The sequence below is a fragment of the Cydia fagiglandana genome, chromosome 17, assembly GCF_963556715.1.
Source record: "Cydia fagiglandana chromosome 17, ilCydFagi1.1, whole genome shotgun sequence".
Classification (NCBI taxonomy): domain Eukaryota; kingdom Metazoa; phylum Arthropoda; class Insecta; order Lepidoptera; family Tortricidae; genus Cydia; species Cydia fagiglandana.
Window position 1 is genome coordinate 7,809,716 of NC_085948.1, and position 21,363 is coordinate 7,831,078.

The 21,363-nt window shown below is 36.6% G+C and overlaps 1 protein-coding gene across 1 annotated transcript in view; it reads left to right on the forward strand.

Annotated features, from left to right (window-relative positions):
- The window catches only part of LOC134672389 (probable G-protein coupled receptor CG31760), a 142,410-nt gene that overhangs the window by 84,120 nt on the left and 36,927 nt on the right, over positions 1-21,363 (forward strand). The window contains exon 2 of the mRNA XM_063530264.1: positions 3,184-3,213. The gene's annotated coding sequence lies outside the window, so the exon portion shown is untranslated. The remainder of the gene's footprint in view (positions 1-3,183; positions 3,214-21,363) is intronic.

Consider the following 21,363-nt stretch of genomic DNA (forward strand, 5'->3'; position numbering starts at 1 on the left):
AAGTGACGAAAAGAAATTTTCTTTAAAAAAAGCATCGCACTTATTTTTTTTATGGCAGTGGTAGAATTCTTGTCACGCGTCGTTCTTGGTTTGGATCTTGTAAATATTAAGTGGCTTTATAAACTTCGCTTCAATGATAATGCGTTTTTATTTGGATAAGGAAACTTCTGAATATAATTATCTAAACGAAGTCGATATTTGCATTATTTAACAAAACAAATTGGTGGAGAATACGAGTAGGGACTAGGGACCGTCAACTGGGGTGAATAGGAATAAAGAGTGGGAATGACATTTACCTCATAATTTCTTAAAAACTACCTACACACATTGTATCATGCAAGATGTGCTATTATTTTCAATCGCATAATACAATTTTTGGGATTTTTTTTAAAGAAATTATGCCTTTTCTCCTCGGTTGACTTTAAGTTTAGTAAAAAAAAAAGAAAAATGAGACGACAATATACTCGTACCGTAACATGCAATTCATCCTCAACATTTACTATAATACAAAAATGTATCTTGTAACTTTGTAGGGTAGTCACTGGTATAAAAATATTTCATTTAAATGATTTTGTTTTACTTTTCAATCCAGGTTTACGATTATAATAACTCGATTGTAGATCAATTAGTTAGATAATAATATCCTTTCAGCTCAGTCTCTAGAAATGTTCTATCCTGTATACAGTGTGGAAAGAAGTCCCGGGCAAGGCAATGAGTTTTAGAAAATCTTAGAAATGCAATTTTGTTTCTTTTAAAAAATAAAGGAATGTCTCCTTTAAGTAAAATGAGCCAGCTTAAGGATTTAAGGTAGTTTCCCTCCAGGGCCCGACTTATCTTTCCACCCTGTTTAATTTAAGATTATTATGTAATAGATAGGTACCTACTACTTATTGATCGTGAACTATAGAGATTTATCTCTATTTCTAAAACTATTATAGGGTGGCAGGTCCTTTTAGCGCGTTGTTTCATTCGCTCGTATCAATACTGACTGTACTAATGACATTTTTGAAGTCCATTTGGCTGATTAGCAATTCAAACTAGCTTTAATAGTTCCAAATGAATCTAAAACTATATTCATGCACGCTAATGGATATTGATTCCATCCAGTCCAATATCTCCATTGTCTGAGCTTGCACAGACCACAGACGAGGTGCTCCGTACCTATTTGTATAATGAAATGTGCTTTTCATTTGTGCTGTCCATTGTACTTACTTACAGGTGAATTTTACATTGTGAAATTCCTTTTCACGACTTTTTGTCACTCTCTGCGAGAATAATTATTTTAAGTACCTCATGTTTATTTATTTTTTTACTCTTTAAATTTCTCTCTCTCTTAATTAATTTGAAGATCGACTCAAGGAAATGAAAGAAGAATAAAGAGATGTTAGGTAAATTAATTAAAAATATGATCCGTCTCGTTTTTTCGAGAAACATTCATTATTTTGTTTATTTACATATTTTAATGATTTGATCATTTGTTCTTACTTGTGTGTTATCTGATAGAATATAATATAGAATCGAAATAGGTTAAAACTCAAACAATTATTATTCACTTATTAAGCTTCAAAAACATATATGATAGACTGTATAAAAATCGCTCTGTATTTCTTCTGAATTCTAGTCGAAATTAATAAACTATTGTTCGTAGAATATTGGGGTTATTCGCGGATGGTCTAGAACGCAAAATGACTAGTGTAATATTTTGTTTATATCGCAATTAGTCTAATCGCAAACGGTCTAGAACGCAAAATGCCCACATTATTTTTTTCCGTTTTATCTTAACTTTATAGCGATGTCGACGGAGCCCCGCGGAAGCGGGGCTTCTATTCTATGCTACCTGGCCTTCGGCCATTTGAAGATACGTAACGAATCTAACCTACCTATGTAAAATGTGGTGCTATTAAAAAGTGGGCATTTTACGTTCTAGACCGTCTGCGATGTAGACTAATTGCGATATAGAAAATTTATTACACTAGTCATTTTGCGTTCTAGACCGTCCGCGATTGACCCGAATATTGTACTGAACTGTGTAAACTGTATGTATTATGAAATAAACGTAAATTCCATAGCACTTTGGCCAACCCTTAACCACCATGACATTGTGAAAGGTACCTAATTTCTAACGTTTATATCAGGTAGAGGTAGACCAAGACAAGTCTGCAACGATTTTGATAGCACACGCAGTGCAAGTGTTATTTATACGTTATATAATTTCATACAAGTTTGATGTTTAAAATAACACTTGCACTGTGTGTGCTATCAAAATTGTTGCAGACATTTCTTGATGTAACTCTAAACATATTATTCCTAAGTAAAATCCTTCACTAAACTGGCTAGATCTGTGAGATGTACCTACATAAAACAGAGAACACAGAAGTCGACAAGCCTAACGGTGTTGGAAACTGTCGTATAATTTTCATTCATTCATTAAGTCGCTCCAAAGTTCCAAACGTGCTTAGTTTAGCAACTTGGCCAATTTAAATTAATGCGTTATATCTAAATTGGGAATTAGGAACATGCCTTCAGATCCCTTGGGTGTTCTAAATAGTGCAAATAAATTAGATAGCTACCGTTTGGGGCATGCTGCCATCTTTTAGTATAGGACCACGTGGCCGGGACATCTACATACCGGGTGTGGCCTGTAACACGAGCAAATAATTAAAATATATATTGTACTCCTCAAACGGTGACACTTTTGTTCAACAACTTTTAAAAATTATGAAGTATTTAGACTCCCTATTTTTCATACAAAATAAATATTATCTTCAATGGACGCCATCGCCACGCCATATCATTGTGATTGACGACTTGATTGCTTGTCATGCCTTAAACATAACAAAATTCGCAATACATTGCGTCTTAGAACAAACTTTAAAATGTATTAAAAATCAAACCACAAGTTATTTTTTAAAGTCGCTGTACAAATGTTGGTCAGTATGAGGAGTACAGCCTACAGTTTAATTTATTGCTCATATTACAGGCCACACCCGTTATACCTATGTAAATAAGTAATATACTTGTAAAATGTGGCGTTCCACAAAAAGCTAACTCGTTGTCCATGTATAAGTATTAAGTAAGTATATAGTGACGGAACATGTAAATACAAGGACTGTAACATTTTCATTTTCTGATGTAATGTCAATATTCATTATAAAATTAAACGTTTTTCCTTTTTGCTTTCAGATCCAGCCAGGCATGATTTGAACAGACAAGGTAGGTAATCATTTATTCCCAAAAGGGTCATAAACAAAACTGTGTTCGCGTCTTTCCTGTAGAGAAAAATGTACAGTTCGCGCGAACACGCTAGTTTTCTCTCCTGTGGGCAATAGTTTACAGCTTGTGGGCATGTAAGCAATGATTTTATCATAGTTCTCTAAATAAAAGGAGGACCTTTTCACGTGGATAAGGGTTAAATAGGAAAATTAACCTTAATAGTCCTTAACTCTTGTGTATGTCTACAGGAAAGACGCGAACACAGTTTTGTTTTTGACCCAAAACAATCATCCTCTTTGCTAAAGCTAATCTAACCAGAAATAGGTACCGATGTAGGTATATGTCATATGAATGGGTTTTTTTTTTAGTCGTCGACAGAAAATAATGGCGTTAAAATAGGATGTAAGTATTGTAGATATACCCGATATACCTATTTTAAAAATATTACTCTTATTACGTAAAACACCCCGTTGTGAAAATTAAAATGAAATTTAATAATGGCCATTGTTCCAAATGTAAATCTACTCTGTAAATGGTGCTAATGCTAATCTACATTTAATATTTGCATTCAATTTTTCACCCTCTATTTTGACGTCAATTATATTTATTGTGTGATTCACCTTAATTAGGCGTTTAATTATCTTTTATAATTTTCTCTCTCAGTGCACACATCAACGGTTAATAATTATTCAAATTATTCAAATCAAATAATCATTCAATCATCAAAAAATTGCTGAAATACATACCTAAAGTACCTATCGTATAAATCTAAGGTTTACTTGTAAGCCGAGTTATTAATTTTGAGGGAAAACCGTGAAACTTTACGATTAATTACGAGCCCTTCCAATTATCGAGGGTCAGGGACCCCCAGGTGACCGGTATCACGTGCCTGTCTTAATAGATCTCAAGTTTCTATACAGGGTGGAAAAAAATAAAGTACCTACCCAAAAAATTAAGGCACTTAAATTTACTAAAAAGAAACATATTTGTAAAAAAATATATCCAGGTCATATTGCTAATAACATACTAGAAGCTAATGCGGATTTTCCTGAAAATTACCAATTTGGATTTTTTAAACTTTTATGCATTTGTATGGGCAAATATCTACATTTTGATGCATAATTTCCACATATTTGGTCCAATTTTGATTTTATTGATATCAGTGTATGGCTTGAGACGTCATCTTTAATGTTGTAGTACATTGCTTTATCGTCCGACTTTTGGTTTAGTTGTAAAACCCAAATAATCGAATATTTTTTTACGTCATTTTTATTTTTGTGTAAATTTCTCTTAAACTGTTGCATATTTTGGTACACACTGTATAAATGAAATATAGTTTATTTAATTGGCTTTCATTTAATATCCCACACGTGTATGTGCCATGCATAGTTTGGGTGCAGTAGGTATGCAATAGTCGCAACGAAGCGGGAGTCATTTTGATGACGTCATTCCGCTGAAGTAGATGGCCAGCGCCGCCGTCTCCCGGCAGTTTTGGAGACCCAATGCCATGCCCAACAACATACTAAAAGTTGGTAGCGGTTTCCGGCTCTGAACTATATTCCCATAAGGCATATGACTAGGTAGTGCAGCTGCGGTTAAAAATGGAATGTTACCATAAACCTACCCAGTTCGAAGTTCGGGGACGAAAGTGAGCGAATTCCACCCTGCAGCTGTTTTATTACTCGAGCTCATACAAAAGAAGTTTTGAAAAGAGCTCTTGGCGAACAGCTCAGCTGTTACGAAACAAACCGGGAGTGGAAACAGTTCACAGACTGAATACAGTAAGGGCCCCCCCACATCTAGCGTCTTTCGAGCGTCGGCGTCTGTCGGCGTCTGGTCAGCGCTATGGAAAATAACGTCGCTGCGCAGTTGCGTCGAGCAGCGGCCATAGAATTGTAGACGCCGACGCTCGAAAGACGCCAGATGTGGGGGGCCCTAAAGGGTCAAACAGAAAACTGTGTTACGTCTTTCCTGTAGACATACACAAGAGTTAAGGGCTATAAAGATTAATTGTGACGTTCCACAGAAAAAGGTACCTTATGGCGGCCGGCGCTTACGTCGTACGTACGTTACGTAATATTGGAGCGGCGTTAATGATAGCGTAAGCGCCAACCACCATAAGGTACCTTTACCCGTGGGACGTCACAATTTTCTTATCTAACCCTTATCCACGTGAAAAGGTCCTCCGTTTATTGACAGAACTATAATGAAATCATTACTTACATGCCCACAAGCTGTTAACTATTGCCCACGGGGGAGAAAAATTTACAGTTCGCGCGAACACACTAGTTTTCTGTCCTGTGGGCAATAGTTAACAGCTTGTGGGCATGTCTGTATGTGTTCTCTAAATAAAAGGAAGACCTTTTCACGGGGATAAGGGTTAAATAAGAAAATTAACCTTTATAGCCCTTAACTCTTGTGTATATCTACAGGAAAGACGTAACACAGTTTTCTGTTTGACCCTTAAATGTCCTGGGTTATTCTCCAGATTTGTGGCGTTTAAACTCCGTCAAATCATACTAAATGTATTAAAAGTTTGATGGAGTTGAGGCTGACCGCAGTCATATAATTTTTCTTATAGTTTGAATGGCTCTTCTACACGATGGGCCAACGCCGGCCACTCCAAGGGACGCAGCCATGCGGTAGAATTAGATAGCAATATCACTTGCTCTAACGCATAAATGCGTCCCTTGGAGTGGCCGGCGTTGGCCCATCGTGTAGAGGTGCCATAAGTCAGGTCCCCACTGAAAACCAGCTCCACACGGATTGCCGCGGTATTATGCTGAGTCCTATTTTAGCGTTCAATATTTTTTATGTCTGTATATCTTCCTTTTTTATATGTAATATGTTGTGGCGTTAAATAAAATAAATGTATTTTATTGTTTTTACCTTTAATTCCGACGTTTCAGCTGAGTTGCATCAGCTGTGGTCACGGAAAGACTGACGTCCCAACAAATGTCAACGGAGATATTAATAAAACAACACTAAACTACCCGAAATTAGTTTATAAAAATGTTGTGTTTATGTAAATGTTGTTCAAAAAACACCCTAAAAATTTCAATCGAGAGGACGGTTACAAATTATCGTCTACTTGGGGACCAGTGATTCAAATGTTGAAACCAACAGATATATCTTCGGACCAGTGTACGGATACTGTGAGTGTTGTGTGTCGTGCCGTGGACAATAAACATTAAACTTTAACGGGTAGCTGCAATTTCTTTGTCTACCCCGAACATTTTTATAAACTAATTTCGGGTAGTTTAGTGTTGTTTTATTAATATCTCCGTTGACATTTGTTGGGACGTCAGTCTTTCCGTGACCACAGCTGATGCAACTCAGCTGAAACGTCGGAATTAAAGGTAAAAACAATGAAATTATATCGCGGTAGACCCGTTTGTGTAATTCAATATGTGTACAAAACGCGAGAGTTTAAAGTGTTAAAATGTATTTTAATTCTTCTTACTGATTGCTACACGGCACGCTGTGAAAGCATTTACAATCTCAGTATTCGAGTCTGTACTGTACCTATACTACGACGTCGCATGTTCAATTGTTGCGGCCCGTAAAGAAGTTTCATTCTAAATTAAACGACCATTTTCCAGAAATGAAAACTTTTTACGAAAATATTCAACTTGGAACGAGTATGTGTGAGTTTTCTTTCATATGGAAATTGTCGTTAGAAAACTTCACATTCGTAGCAATCGTTTATATAGAGCTTCTACAAAAGTCTTAACTACCTACCTATTTTTGACAAATCACTTTCAAAGTTACATATACGCCTAAGGTTTTATAATTTAATGAGGGTTTCCTTTCCGCGATCGAGTGTTTCACTAGGTGACAGCACCGTGGCGAGAGGTCTAGCTGTCATAATCTACCAATCATGTTTAACCAAGTTTTTTTGTTGGTCAAAAAGACCAGCAGCTGTCAAAAAGACTTCTCGTCACGGTGCTGCCATCTATTAAAAATCTCGATCGCGGACACCCAATACTTGAAAATATTTTTGAACTTCAATATTTGACTTGAATATGTAAATATTAGGTTGAATAAATATTTATGCTTTCAAGTTAACAACACATACTACTTATTAGAGTCCATCTATGCTAACTTTGCACTTTGCACTGACGTTACAGAACAAAGGAGTGTCGTTATTCGTTATACCGGGTGTGGCTTGTAATATGAGCAAAAAATTAAACTATAAGCTGTACTCCTCATACTGGCCAACATTTGTTCAGCGACTTTTAAAAATAACTTGTGGTTTGATTTTTAATACACTTTAAAGATTATCCTAAGACGCAATGTATTGCGAATTTTGTTATGTTTAAGGCGTGACAAGCAACGTCAATCACAATGATATGGCGTGGCGATGGCGTCCATTGAAGATAGTATTTATTTTGTATGAAAAATAGAGAGTCTAAATACTTCATAATTTTTAAAAGTTGTTGAACGAAAGTGTCACCATTTGAGGAGTACAATCTATGTTTTAATTATTTGCTCGTCCCATATAACCATTCCAGTCGCAGAATCATCAAAGTGGTAACTAAATGTCAGATGTGTCGTAACAGAGTCCACACAATGTGTCTAGAATTGTTTCGAAACAAAGTGTCGTCGCCGTGTCTACACTTTTCCGTAACAAGGTGTCGACACATTTGTGTGCACTTTGCGTGCGGTTTGCGACTAAATCTGACAGCAAATTTGTGACAGCAAATGTCAATATAAAATACCTCTTGAAAACCAAGGTTTGTCAAACTACTATTAGTGTCTCGTGTGCTCGTAATTCTAGTAAGTCATCATGGGCGATGCGAATGATAAAAATCGACCAAAACCATATAAACACCCAACACCCGTCAACCTTTTACAGAAAAGTTTTTAAAGAAATGCAATACGCTACTAGGTCAGGCAACGAATGCTCAATAAAGTTGTAGAGGGAAATGCTCAGAACACAATTTTTGGCTCCTTAACTTGGTTTGGACAAGTTAGGAGGTGAACATATCAAAAGTCCTCGGCCGTAGCCTTTGAGCGGGGGGGAGAGAGGGGGCTTTGAAGGTCCCATTTTCCGGTTTTTCGATTATATCTCGGAAACTATGCATCGTAGCGACATGGCCACTTATAGAAAATGAAAGTTAATTTAATTTGTTACAAGTTTATTTAGTCAATTTTTTCCATATATTGAATAGTTTTTGAGATATCCGCTCTTGAAACTTTATTTAGGGCTCTCAATTTTATCTTGATCTCTACATCAGTGAAGGTGCTAGGCCGTGTTCCACAAAATTTAAAAACAATTTTTTTAGGGTTCCGTACCTCAAAAGGAAAAAATTGAACCCTTATAGGATCACTCGTGCGTCTGTATGTCTGTCCGTCTGTCACAGCCTATTTTCTCGGAAACAACTGGACCAATTAAGTTGAAATTTGGTACATATATGTAAATTAGAGACCCAAAGACGGACATATAACGTAAACAAATTGATTTTATACCCAAAAAATGACCATTGCCCCCCCCCCCCTTTATCTCCGAAACTACTAGGTCATAAATTTTGAAAAAAATACACAAAATAGTCCTTTACCTATCACGATTATTAAGATGACAGGAAAACCTATTAGAAATGTGCAGCCAAGCGCGAGGCGGACTTAATGTACGGAACCCTTAATACGCGAGTCCGGCTCGCACTTGGCCGGTATTTTTTAAACTCCTCTTGACGCTTAACCGCTGAACCGATTTCGTTGAAATTTGGTATAGAAATAGTTTGCGTCCCGGAACAGGACATAGGATAGATCTTATAACCAAAATCATCTTTTGAAGGTGTGAAAAGTGGCGTAAAAATTTGTACGGACAATCAATAACCGCTGAACCGATTTATATGAAATTTGGGATGGTCTACAATTCTACATCTTTGATTTAGTTGAAAATGATAAAAAACATGACTTCAAACCTAAATTTAAACAGTAAGTATTAACTTCAAGAATTGAATTCTGAATTCCGCCCTGCACCACATTTCACACCTTTAAAGGATGATTTTTGACATAACTTATCATGTCCTGTCTCGGGACTCAAAATATATGTGTACCTTTAAATTAAAACTGTTCAGCAGTTTAAGCGTGAAGAGGAGTTTAAAAGAAAGTATTTTAATAAGTTTATATGTTTTTACTTCGGAATGGTGTCAATGTGATACCATAACTAAATTTGGTACTGTGAATTTATACGAAAACGATACCAAACATGGCCTCGTAGCTTTACTGATGTAGAAGTCAAGATAAAATTGAGAGCCCTAAATTCTTATTACTTGGCCTAACTTGTGTAGAAGGAAAAGGAAAAATAAAAGTCTTCGGCAGGAATATAAGACACAAATATAATTTTTAGAGTTACTATTTCAACCATCAAACATAAACATACCTTGATTATATTATTCTAGTGAGATACGCATATATAAACAAAAACATTTAAAAAATTACAAGGTCGAAATGTCACGGAGCTTGTGTGAGTTATATGTGAAAAATAAAAACTTTTATGACAAGCAAATCTGGACACAATTTAAGAATCATCCAATTGCGTCGAGGAATCATCAGTATTTTTGCTTGTTTCATTACCTCCTTGCTTCTTTTTTTGTCCTTTGTATTCTGTAGCAATTGGTTAGATCTGAAAATAAAGATAACTTGCGTCGTCACGGATGTCGATTTATAGGTTTTAGGGAGTGCAGAATTCGAAAATGATGACCATTTTATAATCCAAGATGGCGGCTAGGCATGTTGTCATAAAAGTCGTCATGAATATTGTTTTATAGGTTTTAGGACGTGACAGGTCCAACAATAGGGTATATTACTGCAATGTTCTGCCGCCAGAGTGCAGCACTACCGACTCAGTAAATTCATAGACTAACTTATACATACTGTGCCTTAAACTGTTTTTTGACAAGTTTTCAAAGACAATAAAATATGACATTGATGCATCAAGGCGGTTTGTTAACAAGTGCCTACCGGTAAACGCGAAAATCGAAATTTAGTTATCCGCCTCTTTATCGCTCGAATATGCGAGAGTGATAGAGAGGCAGAAACCGAACCCTCGATTGTCGTGTTTCACGATAGGCGATATGTGAGTGACGTAGTGACGCATGTTTGTTTACTGTATGTGTACTACTAGTGCCACCTACGCAGAGCTTTGCCTAATATTCCCTATTGTCTACATCACTGTAATTGAAGTCACAGGCCTCCATGGGCTACGATAAACGCTTACCATCAGACGGGCGGTGTGGTTGTTTGCCACCAACATGTTAATTAAAAGAAAACTCCACCATATCGCCAGTTAATAAGTTATTTTGCGAAGCTAATGACATTTGTCACAAGAAATACGACAATTGTCACGAAATTCCGACACAGAACTCAAGAATTACCGAAAGTTCTTTGAAATCTTGTGACAATTTCCATCATTATCATCATAAACATCGCAAAAGAAATACATGTTTTCGCCGATATAATAAAGTTTTTAAAAATAATACAATGATGGTGACAAACAGGAATACGGCCCGCCCGATGGTAAGCGATAACCGTAGCCCATGGATGCCTGTGACGTCAGCAACAATGAGACTTGTCGAAATGTCGCACCTGTCACGTTACGTCACATTGTCACGCCAGGGAGTACATCTGAAAATTGTGTGTTCCCATTTGTCCCCATACCGATAAGGTGGGAAAAAATGGGAAATATTTACATGCAAATCCTATTCCATCTGTTCCCTACGGAGATAAATGGGAATACATCCGAAAATTGTGTGTTCCCATTTGTCCCCACCCCGATAAGGTGGAAAAATGGGAAATATTTACATGCAAATCCTATTCCATCTGTTCCCTGCGAGGATAAATGGGATTACATCCGAAAATTGTGTGTTCCCATTTGTCCCCACCCCGATAAGGTGGGAAAAAATGGGAAATATTTACATGCAAATACTATTCCATCTGTTCCCTGCGGGGATAAATGGGATTACATCTGAAAATTGTGTGTTCCCATTTGTCCCCACCCCGATAAGGTGGGAAAAAATGGGAAATATTTACATGCAAATACTATTCCATCTGTTCCCTGCGGGGATAAATGGGATTACATCTGAAAATTGTGTGTTCCCATTTGTCCCCACCCCGAAAAGGTGGGAAAATTGGGAAATATTTACATGCAAATCCTATTCCATCTGTTCCCTACGGGGATAAATGGGAATACATCCGAAAATTGTGTGTTCCCATTTGTCCCCACCCCGATAAGGTGGAAAAAATGGGAAATATTTACATGCAAATCCTATTCCATCTGTTCCCTACGGAGATAAATGGGAATACATCCGAAAATTGTGTGTTCCCATTTGTCCCCACCCTGATAAGGTGGAAAAAATGGGAAATATTTACATGCAAATCCTATTCCATCTGTTCCCTGCGATGATAAATGGGATTACATCCGAAAATTGTGTGTTCCCATTTGTCCCCACCCCGAGAAGGTGGGAAAAAATGGGAAATATTTACATGCAAATACTATTCCATCTGTTCCCTGCGGGGATAAATGGGATTACATCTGAAAATTGTGTGTTCCTATTTGTCCCCACCCCGAAAAGGTGGGAAAATTGGGAAATATTTACATGCAAAGCCTATTCCATCTGTTCCCTGCGGGGATAAATGGGATTACATCTGAAAATTGTGTGTTCCTATTTGTCCCCACCCCGAAAAGGTGGGAAAATTGGGAAATATTTACATGCAAAGCCTATTCCATCTGTTCCCTACGGGGATAAATGGGAATACATCCGTAAATTGTGTGTTCCCATTTGTCCCCACCCCGATAAGGTGGAAAAAATGGGAAATATTTACATGCAAATCCTATTCCATCTGTTCCCTACGGAGATAAATCGGAATACATCCGAAAATTGTGTGTTCCCATTTGTCCCCACCCTGATAAGGTGGAAAAAATGGGAAATATTTACATGCAAATCCTATTCCATCTGTTCCCTGCGAGGATAAATGGGATTACGTCCGAAAATTGTGTGTTCCCATTTGTCCCCACCCCGATAAGGTGGGAAAAAATGGGAAATATTTACATGCAAATACTATTCCATTTGTTCCCTGTGTGGATAAATGGGATTACATCTGAAAATTGTATGTTCCCATTTGTCCCCACCCCGAAAAGGTGGGAAAATTGGGAAATATTTACATGCAAATCCTATTCCATCTGTTCCCTACGGGGATAAATGGGAATACATCTGAAAATTGTATGTTCCCATTTGTCCCCACCCCGATAAGGTGGAATAAATGGGAAATATTTACATGCAAATCTTATTCCATCTGTTTCCTGCGAGGATAAATGATAAATGGGATTACATCCGAAAATTGTGTGTTCCCATTTGTCCCCAGCCCGATAAGGGGGGAAAAAATGGGAAATATTTACTTTCAAATCCTATTCCATCTGTTCCCTGCGGGAATAAATGGGAATACATCCAAAAATTGTGTGTTCCCATTTGTCCCCGCCCCGAAAAGGTGGGAAATATTTACATGCAAATCCTATTCCATTTACGTACAAAAATGTCCCCCTGTCAACTTTCAATCCAGATTTAATCGATAATTTATTCGATTAATATTCAGATTAATGCAATTTCAATCTATGTTAGGTCGACTAAATTAATCGCGATTAAAATATGAGGATTAACTTTTTTTTATTCCACGGCATGGCTCTTACACTTTGAGAATATCTGAAAACGAATGAACACAAGGAGCCATTTTGCAAATCCAGTAACTTTGTTATTACTTTTGACAGCGCGTGTCATGTGTCAACACAGAGTCGACACAAAGTCGAAACATTTGCGACTACTTTGTGACTGCAGTATTTCTCAGCCTTAAACCATATTTATACATCATAATTAACAAGTTTCGTAGTATGTAAAGCGTTATTTCTGTTATTTAAGTATAGTATACGCATCGAAGTACTAAAAATGCATCAAATAATATAGTTATGAACACAGGCACTGAGAAGTAAACAATTTCATTTCCGGCTAAACTAAAACAATGTGGTGGCGCGTTGATTATATTACACTTAGTTTATCAAATCACTCGAGCAGTTTAATTCCCCATAATAATTTAAGTCCTATTGTAATATAAATGCAAACAATATATAATTACGTCTTGTAATCCGTTTTAGAGATGGCGTATTAATGTCACTTATTTTTATTTAAGCATTTTTCCATCTGACAGTTTCCATTTGACAGGAACGAAATGAACGAATGAACGAATGATTTTGGCATAAAGTAGTCGCAAACCCGAAACAATGTGTGCACACGGCGACCACACTTTATGTCACTTTGTGTCATGTGTCGACCCTTCCCCATTTCTGGTAACTGTGTCGACACGGCGACGACTCTGCGACTGGAATTGTGACCGAAACAGACGGTGTCGACACAAGATGTGTCAACACCGCGTCGTAACGGCGACTAGAAATGGTTGTATGGGGTGTTACAGGCCACACCCGGTATACGTCATATTTTCATAAACATAGGTAGCTTTTTCCAACTATAGCTTATAACTAAACAGACGCGCACCACACAACTTCTCTAATAAATTTGATTATGATTGACATGCAATTTTGAAGACTTATCCAAAAATTGGAATTATGTACCTACATAACCATAGTCGCACCAAACAAAGTCTGCAGCGGATTTGATAGCCCACGCAGTGTAAGTGTTATGTATACGTCATAATTTCATAGAAGTTTGACGTTTAAAATGACGCACTGCGTGGGCTATCAAAATCGCTGCAGGCTTTTTACGGTCTGACTATACATTTAACACATTTTTGGGAATGGGATAAATAATACCCAAGTTTTTCTGAATGCCATTGAGTATAAAGTTTACTTTGACAAACCACTCAAAGTTTCCATTGGACCCTACGACACGTTTTAAAAACTCGATAAGAAATTTCACTTAACGCAAAATGTAGAAGCAAATCTCTCTGGGTAAGCAAATTCACTTTGAATCTGCTCTGAGGCTGCTGGGAATCTCATTTGCTCTTTGTTCCGAAATTCGCGAACACCTTTTGTAACGGGAGGCTTTTTGCTCGCAAAGGAGACTTGGATTACGTGCTGGACTCTTAGCAAATTAGATGGATACGTTTTGTTTGAAAGCTTGCTCTCAAGCTAGACATATAGATATAGACTAACGGCGCGATAAAGATATGTGACGTCCAACGAAAAAAGGTACCTTATGGCGGTTGGCGCTTACGCTATTATTAACGCTGCTCCAAAATTATTGCGGCGGCCGCCATAAGTTACCTTTTTCCGGGGAACATCACATATCTTCACTATTTCATATCTAGTGAATCTCTAATTCATTTCCCGAATCGCGGCGCCAGCCGCCATAAGGTACCTTTTGCAGTGGAACGTCCCATCTTTAGTATTTCATATCTAGTGAGTCTCTAATTCTTTTCCCGAATCAAGCCGTATGGGTAACATTCCATTTCTGACCGCAGCTGCACTACTAGTACAAACGCGTCGGTGTTATTGTCAATTTCCATAGTAAAATGAATGGTAGTGCTGCTGTCGCTAGAAATGGACTGTCACCTTTACGAGACACAAGGCTAGGCATAACTTACAGCTATCTAACTTGACCCGTTTATCCCTCGTCACAATCGTCATCAATCGTGTAATAATTTTATTTTTCTGTTTTGTAAAATCTAAATATTTACATGTTCTATTTTCAGTTCTATTAGAGTTTTCATCTTACCCAATCGTATTTTTTTTAAGTTATTGATATTAGATTAGGATTATCTAATTGACTATTCTACTTCGAGCTCAACACATGGACGGAAATATGTGTCATATAATGGTGACATACTTATATCACTATACAAAAAAAGCGGCCAAGTGCGAGTCGGACTCGCCCATGAAGGGTTCCGTAACAGCAAGTAACACAATAAAATTGCGGTTTACGGTTTAGGACGTATTAAAAAAAAACTACTTACCAAATCTTGTTCAAACCAATTTTCGGTGGAAGTTTGCATGGTAATGTACATCATATATTTTTTTTAGTTTTATCATACTCTTGTTTTAGAAGTTACAGGGACACACATTTTACAACTTTGGAAGTGTCTCTCGCGCAAACTATTCAGTGTAGAAGAAAATGATATTAGAAACCTCAATATCATTTTTGAAGACCTATCCATAGATACCCCACACGTATGGGTTCGATGAAAAAAATTTTTTTGAGTTTCAGTTCTATGTACAGGGAACCCTAAAAATGTATTGTTTTTTTTCTATTTTTGTATGAAAATCTTAATGCGGTTCACAGAATACATCTACTTTCCAAGTTTCAACAGTATAGTGCTTATAGTTTCGGAACAAAGTGGCTGTGACATACGGACGGACAGACAGACAGACAGACAGACAGACAGACAGACAGACAGACAGACAGACAGACAGACATGACGAATCTATAAGGGTTCCGTTTTTTGCCATTTGGCTACGGAACCCTAAAAAGTGATCAAGCCCTCCATTGGCTCCGCGGAAAATACCTATTAATCTCATACCTATTGCTCTTCGGGCGGAGCTTCAAATATATTTCTTGATAAAGTTGAAATTCAATCATATTTGCAAATTAATCTAATTTGCCACGCATTTGCGAAGTACAAAAAAGCGTGAAGCGTGTTCATTCAAAATGACATTTGGTAAAAAATTCATAAACCAAGTTTGATTTCTGGTCCGTTTTTTCCCAATTTAGGTCAACTCGTTATGTTAAGCGAAGTTATGTTTCGCAGAGAGCAATCTTGAAATCCGGCGTGGTAAATTATCAAATGCTTCAAAACCATTTCAGATTACACTGTTTACATTTCAAAGTGTTTCAATTGTACTTGAGTGGCTGTAATATAGCTTTGACCAAAACGAGACATTCCTGAACTACTCTGTATCTTTAGATATTTAAATAAAATTAAGCATAATATACCCTCAAATTCCTCCTTAAGCCAGATGCGTTGAGGGTAGATGAAAACATTAGATGATCAAATAATGTTAAAGTCAGGTCGTTCAGTGACAGATCCAGACGGTATTGTATTTGGTTGGTTAACCAATGAATGTTATAACTACCCGAAAATGTACAGTTTGTTTGTATACTTTTATTTACATACCTAAAGATACAGAATATAGCTACGTCTAATAAAACCTTTTGAAAAGGGTTTCAGACGTTTGGCAGACAGCTCGTTCTGTTAGCTTTCCTCGTCAGTGATTGAAACAGAAAACGTGCTAGTGTCACGCAGAGCGATAAAAATAAATTTCCCATCCCTCGAAGACAAACATTAAAGAAAAGATAGGCGGTATTCTATAAGCGCGGCAGGCAAAGGAAATGAGGTTATCCCAACCTCCCGTCCGGTCGCCTGGAAACAGCTAGCTGAATAAAAACACGAGAATGCCAGCATTTATTGTGGATTATGTGGTCCGGTGGGAGTTATGACAATACAGGAGGCGTAATTCTGATTCTAATGACCGGTTATGAATTTGATCTGGATTTGTTATGGATAAGATTTGTCAAATTCAAACTTTCACGAAAAAAACTCAATCTCAAACTCATCTTTCTCCGATACCACGGGGACAAATTCCATCCTCGAAACGTCCGAGGTAAATTTTAAAACTTATTTATACGAAATAAATGTCACTTTTGACACCGACAGATCATATCCTTCTGATCAAACTCATAACCTGTTATTTCAATCGGAATACCCCTCCAGGATATGGTTGGGCTTTAAATGATGTTTACGGCGCGCGGATTCAGCGTAAGCTAACGGATTAAGAGCCGAGGTTAAATGTTTTGTAAAACTAGCGATATCAACTATTTTTCCATACCGACCCATATACCATAGCGACTTTTAAAAATAATTTATGGTCTGATTTTTAATACACTTTAAAGTTTATTCTAAGATGCAATGTATTGCAAATTTTGTTATATTTAAATGCATGACAAGCAACGTCAATCACAATGATATGGCGTGGCGATGGCGTCCATTGAAGATAATATTTATTTTGTACTAGCTGTTGCCCGCGACTTCGTCCGCGTGGAATCTTATCTTCAACATTTTACACTTTAGTACCTATAATTTTCATATCCAAGCAATGTTGAAATTAAGTATACTTTTCTTTTTTAGCAAGTTGTATGAAGTTTTAAGTCAAGTGGCTTTTGATGTTGGTTGCTGAAATTACTTTTTTTGTATTCTTATAATAGGTAGGTACCTATGCCCTTATACAAAGATTCAAGTTCGGCACTCACAAAATATCTGATCTCCATACAAACTTTCAACCACTTTCTCACCACCTTGGGGGATGATTTTCAAAAATGCTTGAATTAGTTTTCATGTTTTTTAATTTAATACCTTTTTTTGCAAAAAGTTCAAGTTCCTAGCTTAAAATTAAATTTACACCCCAAGACGAACTTTCATCCCCTTTTTAACCCCCTTAAGGCTTGAATTTCCAAAAACGTTGCAATTACTTTCTTTGTAACCGGCTAATATGTCTTTCTAAGAAGTTTCAAAGCATTTGTAATGGATTCAAACTTTGAACCCCATTTTAACCCTGCTAGGGGATGAATTTTACAAATCCCTGAAATCACCTTTATTGTCATCTAATAATATCCCCAAATACAAAGATTCAAATCCCGCGCTCGAAAAAATGTATGATATCCATACAAACTTTCAACCCGGCTTTCACCACCATAGGGGATGAATTTTCAAAAACGCTGATATTAGTTTTCTTGCATTTTAATTTAAAACGTTTTTACAAAGTTTCAAGTTCCTTGCTTAAAATAAAATTTGCACCCGCAGACGAACTTTCATCCCCTTTTTAACCCCCTTAGGGGTTGAAATTCTCAAAATCGCTTCTTATCTCTTGTACACTTTATAAATGCAATCTGGTGTGCAAATTTCAACTTTCTGGCTTTTGTAGTTTCGGCTCTGCGTTGATGAATCAGTCAGTCAGTCAGTCAGTCAGTCAGGACACTTGCATTTATATTTATATATATATATATATATATATATATAGATATGAAAAATAGGGAGTCTAAATACTTCATAATTTTTAAAAGTTGTTGAACAAAAGTGTCACCGTTTGAGGAGTACAATCTATGTTTTAATTATTTGCTCGTGTTACAGGCCACACTCAGTATACGCTTTTTTTTAACTTTTAATCACATGATTTTTGAAGAAAAAAAGTAGAGTCTGTGCGGAAAGAGAAGAGTCGTAGAATGTATGTCGCCCAATACATTCCATGACTCTTCTCTTTCCGATCAGACTCTAGGATTATCGGTAACTTTTTTTTTTAGTTTATTTATTCACTTTAAATTTTTATACAATTTTTACATGCATGCCACTATTGAAAACCTCTAGGGTTTATGTAATAGTTGGCGAGATCGCGCGGTCCACTCCGCGTTTGCTTAAACTATTATTACATTTGTTACATGCTTAGTTGTGATTCGGTAACTTAATAAGTAATAACACTTAACACAACTTAATCTATAAATGTCAAAATCTCTGTTTCTATTTTATACATTAGTCTAGACTTAGGTAGTATTTTTTTAGGATTGACATACATTTGCCGTGATTTTCAACAATGTTAATGAGATCATACTGTAAATTCTTAGGTAAGGTGTTTAATATATATGGGAGTAGAAATTCAGTTACTCTTTTACCGTATACATTGTTACTTTTACTATGGGAACAGTAAACTTTGGTTTACAAAAAGTTTACTGTCGCGTTTGGGGGCCTCGCCAAGATGACAATCGTTTGCGCTACGACCAGATAATATTATCTGTCTCTCTATCACTCTTCCATATAAGTGCGATAGAGAAATAGATAGCGTTTCTTTTCGTCTGTGCGATAGAGAGATGCCTTTGCTTGGTTTTTAGGGGTGGGTCCTTTTTAAGGCATTTACAAAAAATACAAAATACAAATGTTTTATTTAAATCCAAGTTTAGCCTAGCCAAGCAATGAGGAAATTTTCTTGGTTCTTTAGAAATCAGCACGATGTCTGTTTGATCACAAGTTTTTGAAGTGAAAACTTCTTTAGCGGCGCTGAGCATTTTTTTAAGGTAAGGAAAAAAATGATAAACTCGAGACAGCGTAACGCGTAACGCGCTGACGTCATGTCATGTGTGACGGACAATGTTATTCACCAAAGAACTTTAGTCATGTCATAACGTATCATAATTAGGTCAATTATTTAAAACTGGACTTTTATATTATTTAAGTTAGTTACCTATACACAATTATTTGATAGCCTGAGATACGTAATACATTATTTTTATGACGAAAATACCAGTGTTCCGAGTAAAGCGTAGACAAATAAATAATGTAGCTTGAACTGCGAATTTTTCGCATACCCATCTTTAGTGCTTAAAAATTATGGATTTATTCTACATAAAAAGAGACAAACCCACATACAATTAATATGAGTTGTAAGAATGTGAGGACAGAATGAACTGGAATATTTGCACTTGACTGTATCAGAGACTAATACAGTAATACAGATTGTCAATCTTCTTACAAAATCACTTTCAGCATTAACACGCGCTACCAAGTGAGACATGCAGGCCTTTTAAGGACAACACATTGATATACTTAGGTATTTCATTGAATCTAAAGTGTTGGCATAGAAATTAGTTAGTTTAGAAACTGTTGGATAAAATTACGTAAAACAATATTTATGTATTGCAATTGTAACATTTAGCTAGGACTAATAACGATTATAAACGCCAATCATATCTGAAAACCCGTCGATAATCTAGAGATATTAGAATATCTCTACATCATGTTGACATTTGTATTTGTTCGAAAGAAACAAGGTTTATGAAAGATTTGCTAGTGACTGTAGTCTTTATTATTTACTTATCTTTGACACTATGTAAGGAATGCTTCCAGTCGTTAGCTTGGTTATTATACTAGACCTTCACAAAGCTGCGAAGGCTATACTGGGATCCGGAATTAATATGCAACGCAGCGTGCGTTAATATTATTACTGCGGAAAATGCGCTCTTAGCCCGTTTTACTGGGTAATTTAAAAAACTGGGGTGGCTCTTCTTGCATTCAGATAAAGCTATTAATTAGACGTAGGTATAGCTTTTAAAGTATATTTGAAAAGTGGGTATTTTCAAGTAAGCAAATATTTCCTCGAAAAATTAATAATATGTAAATATTTGGGAGAAAAGCTCGGAAAACATATAAAAACTCAAAAGTGCGCGTTATTCTAGAGATAAGACCTAGCTAGATGGATTTTAAACCCCCATATAACCCAAATTTCATCGAAATCGTTAGAGCCGTTTCTGAGATCCCCGAAACATATATATATGTATTAGAGATGCCCCGAATAGTGAATTTGGCCGAATACAGAATACCGAATATTTAGCCCCTCTCTCGGCCGAATACCGAATATTCGGCGACCGAATATTCGGCATGACATGCGAACCTTTTTAGTCACAATTATTATGAAAACTGATCACCAATAAAGCACAATGTTTGCTAGTTAGAGTGAATCAAATCAGTCCCATGATAAAAATAAAATATTTTGTAATCAACAAAAGCTCAACGTACCTTCGTGTCTAACTACTTTTCAAGAATACATTTTAAATATGAAATACACTTACCTAGTTTTTGGTTACTTTTTTGTGTAATTTTTCTTTTTAGGTAGGTGGAACAGATATTCGGTATTCGGCCGAATAGTAGGCAACATTCGGCAGGATACCGAATATTCGGCAAAGTGGCCGAATAGGCCCAATACCGAATAGTTGCCGAATATTCGTGGCATCTCTAATATATATATAAATAAATATAATATATTAATACAAGAATTGCTCGTTTAATTAATAAAACAATAAAACATTAACTGCCAGAGCGAGCTGAGCGCTACGAGCTTAGCGTAGCGTAGCCGATAACACGGGAAAACAGGCCGCGTAGCCAAGATGCCAATCGCTTACGCTCCGTAGCGATCGAAACGCAACTGTCACTGTCGCGCTAATACGGAAGAGTGATAGAGAGACATAATGGTTTTCGTTGTCGAAGCGATAGCGATTGTAACCTTGGCTAGGCCGGCAGTATAGGCCCGTTTCGAACTATACGTCAAATATTACGACTAGAAACGATATACGATACGTTATTATAACGACGTTTCTTCAAACA